Raw genomic sequence first — 9850 nt, forward strand, 5'->3', positions numbered from 1 at the left:
CTCTAGGGAAGATTTTTTTAATAAAATGGCAAGGTTGTTATTATTCCCATAGCGCTCTACCTATCTCACACAGATACTCACAGAACAAATACTCTAGCACATTCTCCAAACCAAACACAAATTCACAAATTGTTTAGCTCTCCAAACCAAGGTTAACCTAACCGGTGGGAACCGGTCCGGTTTGACCGGTTCCGGTTTCGGTTTCGGCCGGTACCCAACCGGCCAAAATTCAAATTTTAAATTTGAATTCAAAAAATGAAAAATTCCTAAAAAAATTCCTAAAAATACTTCAAGGTGTGATGAATCTAATGGTGTCAAATTTTCTAAAAAATTCATTCATTTAGTATAGTTTGTGGAAATTTAAAGTTAAATCAAAAAAGAAAAAGAAAAAAATGGGCCGGCCCATGAAGGCCCACCGATCAAACCGGTCAAACTGGCCGGTAAACCGGTCAAACCGGTCAGTAAACCGGTCAAACCGGCCGGTAAACCGGTTGCACGGGAGCTTTTGAATTTCAAACCGGTAAAACCGACCGGTAAACCGGTCGGAACCGGTTGCATGGGAGTTTTTGAATTTATTTGAATTTAGATTTGAATTCAAACGGTTTCCACCGGTTACCGGCCTAACCGGTCCGGTAAACCGGTACCGGAGGCCGGCGGTTAGACCGGTCCGGTCGGATTTTAAAACCCTGCTCCAAACACGAATTGCTTGATAAAAACAGTGATAATGAAAAAGTGTGCAGGTGCAGGCACTAGGCCTGGAAGGCAGCCCTGGCACAAGTAGCTAGGGAGCAGTGCAGTGACCGGGAGAGGACAGGCTAGGATCCGTAGGCTACTGCCATGGACGTCATACGCCTGCCTTGTTGCAGTGGATTACCTCCATGTGCAGGTGCAGTCTTTGAAATGCCATGGGTACACAGAACACAACCACAAATTCCGGGTCCATGGGTGATGTTCTTGTCTGAAAAATAGGGACACAAATTCTTTGTTATCGAGAGATGAACAACACGGTTGTTCTCCCACCGAGGAAAGGAATGCGAAAATGAAAAAAATGATTTGCACGCAATTCCACTGGTTTAAATAAAGTGTAGAGGTCAGAAAATAGTCTCACAGCATGCATTTTGTTTTGCCCACAAATAATACAGCAAATACTGGATATCCACATTTGTATCAGATATGTATTCGGATTCGGATATAAAAGGCGACGGACAGCAAATCCAGCCGCGGCGAACGCATCGGATTGTGGAGGGGAAGGACGAGCATCGGAGCATGGCAGAAATTCTTCCCGTTGGTAGAAATTGTTTTTTTATAAAAAAAATAAAATTCTTTTTTTTCACCCAGAAAGACTCACGGTAGAAAAGAAAAGAAAGGCCGGTACTCCAGCATGCCCTTGAGGCTTGAGCGGCTCTGCTCGTTCTTTGCCTCTTTTTTTAGAGTAAAGGGGAGACCCCCCCCCCCCCCCCCCGTTTCATTCCAGCAGAAACGTAGGCGAGTTCAAGAGTAAGTTCAAGCGTATTCGAGGCGCGCCCGCCTAGAACAAGGTAACAGACATCAGCCTAAGCCGGCAGTAATGACAGGTAAATGAGAATTAGGAATATGAGAGTCATGCATGGGAAGCACGCCAGAGCTTGGTGAATGTGGTCCCAGCGGCGGCTCCCAACTGGTTATCGGCAGAGCAGTGGATGACCCGGGCGAATCCCACATGATCCTCAAAGGTTCTTTGATTCTTGCCTCCATCTGCCGGACAACCTCCTTCAGTTGCAGCGCGTTTCCTTCCGTGCAGAGACTGTGCCATCTTTTCAACATAGCCACCACCTTGCGCAACAGCTTCTTTGCATCGGACCAAACCTCCCCCTAAAAACAAAAAACATTCCTCATATTCTAAATGCACCAAAGAACAGCAGATGTACACATATTTAGAACAGCATGTTTTTCCTACTTAACCACCACTTGGCCACATTTTCAAAACCTCCAATAGCTAGATACCAAAGATAGAGAAGCACAACTCCCACATAATGTTCAGTACACAACAATCAAAGAACAAATGGGAAATACTTTCTGGTTCATCGCAAAACACACAGGATTTTTCATTCACTTCCCTCCTTTTCGCCAGATTATCACGAGTGAGGAGTTTGTTATTGCTGAGCAGCCACAAAAAAACCTGAACTCTAGAAGGAATGCACAACTCCCAGATAGCTGGGGGTGTATCGGCTTAACACCTCTGAAGTTAACTACTGCATAAAGAGATTGGACTGAATAGATCCCATTAGAGGTGAACTTCCACACAATTGCATCAGGGTCAGTAGAGAAAACAATGGAGCCAGCAATGGCTAAAATCTCATACCACATGTTCATCAGACTAGGTGAGACAGATCTCCTAAATGAGAATTTTAAGGTCACGCCATCCCAAGCATTTGCAACAAGTTTTTCCTTGTTCGTTGATTAACACATACATAGGCCAAAATTGAATGGCAAGGCTAGAATTGCCAAACCAATAGTCTTCCCAGAACCTAACCCTCCTACCATCTCTCACTGACCACCTAAAACCCATTTGAGCTGCTTGCTTAGCCCACATCACACCCTTCTAGAAGGGGGAGATTCCCAAGTTAGAACCACAAAAAAGATTTGGGCTGTCAAGATTATACTTGTAGTCAACAATTTGTTTCCAAATAGGATTATCATTTAGATGATATCTTGAGATCCAGGAGGCAAGTAAGCAAAGATTCATGTCCTGGAGATCTGGAATCCCAAAACCCCCATGATCTTTCTGTTGAGCCATTAATTGCCATTTAGCTAGATGATACTTACTCCTCCCTTCCTCCATGTTATTCCAAAAAAAGTGAGCCATATGAGAGTTAATAGCCTCAATGGCCCATTTAGAGAACTTAATAATTGACATCAAGTAAGTGGGAATGCTGTCTAGACAGGACTTAAGCAAGGTCAGCCTTCCTCCATAAGAAAGAAGTTTACCTTTCCATCCAGCAATTCTTTTAATAATTTTATCTACCACAGGTTGTATGTCCTCCCTCGTCAATTTGTTGTAATGCAAAAGAACTCCTAGGTAATTGAAAGGGAAGTCACACACTTTACAGCAAAACAAGCGAGCAAACAAGTTGGACTCTTCTTCCTCCAGCCCTAGCGCCACTAAATTACTTTTTTCAAAATTGATCTTCATCCCAGATAGCTGCTCAAAACAGGCTAGCAACCACTTAAAGTGTCTTGCCTTATCAATATCATTCTGAAGAAAAAGGAGGGTATCATCCGCATACTGCAGACTGATAATTCCTCCTTGAAAAAGATCTATTAACAGACCAGATATCAAGCCATGGGAAGCAACTTTCATTAGCATACGAGTAAACACATCAGCCACTAGGTTAAACAGCAAGGGGAACAAAGGATCACCCTGCCTGAGACCCTTCCCGGTTTTTATAAAAGGGCCATCTTCGTCATTAATTCTAATACGGAGAGAGCTGTCACTGACAACACTCCTAATCCACTCAACCCATTTATGACCAAAGCCTCTAGAGATTAGCATCTCTTCCAAGAAATTCCAGTTAACCCGATCATATGCTTTTTCATAGTCAAGCTTAAGGATAATCCCTTTTTCTTTTTTTTCTAGCCACTTCATGAATAACTTCATGGGCAGCCGCAACACTTTCAAGAATGAATCTGCCTTTAATAAAGGCAGATTGGTTGGGAGCAATCAGTCTATCACAGATTTTAATCAATATGTTATTAAGGACTTTGGAGAAAATTTTGAAACTGCAATTCAGCAGACTAATAGGCCTGAATTTTTTGAGGGATTTAGCTTCAATCTCCTTAGGAATTAGCACCACAGTAGCATAATTGAGTCTCGCTAGGTTCAAGGAGCCATCTTCAAAAGCCCTAAACAGGTTCAATAAATCCTCCTTTACAACCTCCCAGAATACTTGGTAAAACAAAAAAGGCAGGCCATCAGGGCCAGGAGCACCTTCGGCATAAGAGCCAAAAACTACATCCTTCACCTCTCTTTCAGAGAAAGAGGCTTCTAGGAAGCCCCTCTCCTCCTCCTTTAAAATCTCTTCTGCACTCCAAAAGTTTTCCCCCAGAGAAATACCAAGTGTAGGCTCCTGCCCAAAGAGTAATTTGTAGAATTCCCTAGTATGTTGGAGCATGCTCGGGGTATCCTCAATCAAGCCGTCAGGGCCTTCTAGGGCATTAATAGTCTTTTTCCTCCTTCTTTGATTAGCCACAGCATGAAAGTAGGCTGTGTTACGGTCTCCCTCCTTCACATCTCTTTCTCTAGATCTTTGCCTAGCTTTAATTTCCTCCAACTTCCAAATCTCTTCCAGCTCAGTGAGCACAGAGTTCATGACCTCTCTTTCAGATTCTGAGATCACACCCAACTCATACTTTTTGTCTAGCACATCATAATTGTCAATAAGAGTTTTCTTATGTTTTTTAATATCAGCATCTACATTCCTCGCCCAGCCTTTTATTTTCTTTCTCACCAACCTAATCTTAAACTGCCAGGTGTCTAGAGGATTATCAAAGGAACAAGGTGTCCCCCAAATTTTTTTAATAAGCTCAGGAAACTCAGGTCTGGATAACCACCAGTTTTCAAATCTGAAAGGAATAGCTTTGTGCTCATGGTTTAAACCAAAGTTAACAACCAAAGGAACATGATCACTGCCAGCTCTAGAAGCTGCGGAAACACTAGACAAAGGATATTGCTGTTCAAAGGCAGTATTAACCAAAATCCTATCCAAATTAGCCATAATTGGAGAGTCCTGGTTATTAAACTAGATATAGCTTCTAGAGGGGTTCTTGAGCTCAAGCAGACCCCATTTGTTAATCCAGTCATTAAAAGCATCTAACCAAAAGTGATTGACTGAACCACTACTCTTCTCGTTTTGGAATCTTACTAGGTTATAATCACCACCAATCAGCATTGGTCCATCCCAATTATCAAACAAAATATGGAGTTCATCAATGAACTCCTGCTTGCCCTCCTCATATGGAGAGCCATAAACAACCCCAAGCCTCCAGACAAACTTGTCAGAAACATTTCTAATCACTGCAGTAGAACAAAACTTAAAATTTTGAACACTGACTAACTCCATAATGCTTTCCTTAACACCAAGTAAAATACCCCCAGCAGTCCCCACAGCAGGGAGCCAATGCCAGGGGAACCAGGGATTAATAGCTTTCAAAAAAGCTTCAGAGAAGCTCTCCTTTTTCGTTTCTTGAAAACCCACAAAATCCAACTTATTGGCAACTATGAAATCAGCAATACATTTCAATCTACCAGCCTTGTTCAGGCCCCTAACATTTCAAAAGGCTCCTATCATTGGAAACAATTTTATAATTATCTTGCTCTTTAGAGAGCCCAACTATTGCTGACCAACTTTTATCAGGAGGATCATGAACCCTTTCTGTAGGGTTCTGTACAAGAAAGGATGGCAGACCCATCAGCCCTCTTAAGAGGGGGAAATTAACTATGGTGTCTGTAACATCAAGATTAGCAGGCAAAAGAATAGTGGGGTTATTTTCTTCAAACTTTTTAATATGTAAGATCTCAGTACCATTCATGAGGCATACATTTTCCAAAGAGATGTTATTATTATCCCCCAACGACACATCAGTTTTCTTAGCAACATTATTCAAATAATCATCAGCTAAGAGGGCAAAGGAATTACCAGTATTGCCTTTAAAGGCCACCTCGAGGTTCTTGTATTTCACCAACTCTTCGGCCCTCTGCAAGACTGTCTTCCCGTCCTCAGCACGTCTTCTTGGTCTATCCACCTGCAGGGTTGGCCCCATCTCTCTTTCTTTTTCAGATCTTGCCCCGCAGCTTTAGCTTTAATATTCTGATCATCTTGTGTGCATTGCACAATGTCCTTGTACAAGTTCCTTCCAGCAAACACCGATTCCTCTAGACATGGTACGTCACTCTCATATGGATCATTTTCAGAATCAGATTCCAGTAATTGCATTTCCTTTAGAAACTTAGAACACTCTCCAACAGATATATCTTTATCATTTGGTTCTTTGAATTTCAGCCACCTAGATTGTTGAGCCGAGTCAAATCACTGTCAGGTAGCACCATTGCCTCAGGGCAGAACATAGCAGCAACCAGGTTAGCACTCATACATTCCTCCTTTGCCTCTTTTCAGTGACGTGCCAATGATTATACTCGGGTCGACGACAGTTGCTCCCGTGTGCCATTGCCCCGCCTACCTCCCATTAGAAATAACCGTTCACTATCTCCTCCTCCTCTCTCTCCTTTCCTTTTCCCAGAAAAAAAAAGAACCATATTTTTTTTGAAAGACCTGGACATTGATAGTCAATGTCCAGCATTCATTAATAAAGAGAAAAGGAACCATATTTCATTCTCTCCTGTTTCCTCAGGGAAAAAGAAGTAGTTTCGATGCTGATCTTACATTCTTACCCTCTTCTCTAATTCCTATGTCTAGTTAGGTCAGTTTTAGTGGAAGTGTCATCGACACAGTTATCTAGATTGAAATCTTAAAAACTGTGCCAGTGGAGTGTCATAGTGATGACACTCCTCTCACATTTAATGACACTTTTTTTTTCTCTCTCCTCATACTATTAATACATGTTAACAAATTTAATGTCATAATACTCTTATGACATTTTCACCGAGATTGGTTTTATGCATGCACATAAGAGATTAGTGAACTGCAAGACGTAGGTGGGGGCCTGCCCTGATAGAGTGATTGAGCACTCCGCTACGCTCGCTCTTACGGAGTAGTACTAGTCTACTGTATGACCCATCACCGCCGTGGTTTAATCGTCACGGCTGCAGTTTTGTTCAGCTCCACCCTGCTAGTCTACTGTATGACCCATCTTTGATTAGCAAGCCAAGCGTATAGAAATCGTAAGGGCACAGTAGAACCAGCTAGGCCACAACTCGACTACGCACTGGTTCCATAATTGGAAGGGTATAGTAGAACCAGCTAGGCCACAATTTCTCTAGTTCTGTACTTCTGTATTTGGCGTGAGAGGAAAATACTGCTAGTTGGCTGGCTGGCTGGCTGGCTGATTTGGCGTGAGAGGAAAATACTGCTGGTTGGCTGGCTGGTTGGCTAGCTGGCTGATTTGGCGTGAGAGGAAAATACTGTTGTGGCTGGCTGAATCTCCCAGCCGAACAAGCCGTATATTTCCGCGGCATATCTCATAGGACATTCTTACAGCGGCGTCTTATTTTTTTAGCAAAGGTGGTTAAAGATTTTTTTTGCCTGAACAAATGGGCCGCAATCTAATCTTAGAATTCACGGTCATCAATGATTCAATGCGTCAAATTTCTTGTTAAAATTTTGTAGGTTGTGTGCACTTCCCGCAAAAGTCAGAAAATTTTCAAAATCATATATGTTCTTGACGTACCTTTCTTGATATCAATAATTTTTTTCTTTTTTTAACAAAAACTCACAACTCGAAGCTATAGGCAGGTAAGCAGTGGTAGGTTCGCTGTGCATGAGGTCAGTCGGCCACGGGCCCCCTTCCTGATACTCTCACTCTCTGTGTTGCTTCTCCTCATCCGCTCCGGCCCCACCATTGTAATGGCTCGTCCGCCATAGATCTACCCACCAGATTTTGCTGACATCATCAGTTCATCACCGACCCTTGTTCTGTCCATGCCTGTAATTATTTAGGCCTGTTTAGATTTTTACCTAAACGAAGAAAAAATATCACATCAAATGAAATGTTTCGATACATGAATGGAGTACTAAATAAAGTTTATTTATAAAATATTTCGATATATGTATGGAGTACTAAATGAAGTTTATTTATAAAACTTTTTGCATAGATGAGCTGTAAATCGCGAGACGAATCTAATGAGCCTACTTAATCCATGATTTGCAACTGTGATGCTACAGTAACTATCTGCTAATTATTAATTAATTATGGATTAATTAGTATCATTAGATTCGTCTCGCGATTTACAACTCATCTATAAAAAAATTTTGTAAATAAATTTCATTAAGTATTTTAAATTAACAAGATTCTAAAAAAAATTTGCGCTCTAACGCAGGGCAGTGCAGTGCAATGCAAATGCCACGCTGCGCCTGCACCTGCTGCACTGCGTGTCTGAAACTCTGAATGACTGAATTCCCTCCAATCCACTGTGAGTACGTACGTACCGAAGATAGGCCCGGCCCGTGCGTCGTCAACCTCGCCTTCCATCCAACAGCCCCGCCGCCATGAATTCCACCAGCGTCTCAGCAGGGTTTTAAAATCCGACCGGACCGGCCTAACCGCCGCCCTCCGGTACCGGTTTACCAGACCGGTTAGGCCGGTAACCAGTGGAAACCGGTTGAATTCAAATTCAAATTCAAATAAATTCAAAAACTCCCATGCAACCGGTTTACCGCCGTGCTCCCCTCGTCTCCGTGCACTCCGTTCCGCCACACACGTTGCGTTCTCAATTGTTAAACTTTGTTCCAAGTTAATAAATCTCTATAACTTCGGCTATGTTTGGGGAAATGGTGCAGTATTTGCATTGGGTGTGTTTAGTTCGCGAAAAAATTGTTGTATCACGTTTCGGTTTTATTTGGTAATTATTGTCCAACCATGAAGTAATTAGTCTTAAAAGATTCGTCTCGCCATTTACAACTAAATTGTGCAATTAGTTATATTTTTTAACTATATTTAATACTCCATATATGTATCGTAAGATTCGATTTGATGTGCGTCAGTGAAAAATTTTGAAAACTTCTCACGGAACTAAACACAGCCAATGCAAATACTGCACCATTTCCCCCAAACATAGCCGAAGCTATAGAGATTTATTAACTTGGATAAAGCGGACTACAGGCATGTATGTACTCATGGAGAGAGAAGATGAATATTCTCATCACTATCAGAGAGAGAGAGCACAAAAAGCCTGCACAAAAAGAGTAGCAGAACAGCAGCAATAGTGCTCAAACGATCCCACAACTTTGAAAGCAGCAGGTTTGGACACATTTGCTTGGCCTGGCCTCCTCCGCTCCCTTCCTCATCTTGCCCTGTGCATGTGCTCCAGCAACCGGGAAGCTAGCGAGATAAAAGAATTTCTTTTTAAAAAAAAAGAAGCCGGGAAGCTAGCGAGGTGTGACAGCAGCCGCATTGAGGACAGGCAGAGGTAATGCTTTGTTCTTGTCCAGATTATTCCTGGATTAGACAAGTTCGATGTGATCTAGGCCAACCTTTGCTCTAATCTGTTGCTCAACTCCTGTGGCCTGTGGGTGATGGCTGATGAGGGATGGGCAGGGAAGCGCCTATTTGGGCACATGCATGATGCGTCGCACTTGCATTCCATTTTATAATGTCATGGAGCTTCCCTCCAGAAAAAGATGTGTGTGGCCGTGTTTAGTTCATTTTGAAAAGAAAATTTTCAACATTTGAAGTATTAAACGTAGATTAGTTACAAAACTAATTATAGATCTGTAAACTACGAGACGAATCTAATGAACCTAATTAATTCATCATTAGAGCATGTTTACTGTAGATTTACTATAGCAATTTGGTGTCTAATCACGTCCTGATTAGGCTCATTAGATTTGTCTCGCGATTTATAGTCCATTTGTATAATATAATTTATTTTTCGACTATATTTAGTACACCGTGCAGACGATTTATAGAAATTTTGGATCTGTTTAGGGCTTGTATGCTGCAGAACAGTGTGCATTTGGATTACCAATTCCATTCTTTATCACTAGTAGCAGCTGTGGATCATGGCCAATGATGAGGGGATGGGGTGGTAAATCCGATTAGCCTCTTCGAGCTGAGCTCTCATGTCACGCTATGCCACGCCACTGTCCTTTTGCGTTGCCGCACAGTATATAGGATGGGCGTGTACGCCTGCCTGTAT

This window comes from Panicum virgatum, chromosome 1K (genome assembly GCF_016808335.1).
Source record: "Panicum virgatum strain AP13 chromosome 1K, P.virgatum_v5, whole genome shotgun sequence".
Taxonomy (NCBI): domain Eukaryota; kingdom Viridiplantae; phylum Streptophyta; class Magnoliopsida; order Poales; family Poaceae; genus Panicum; species Panicum virgatum.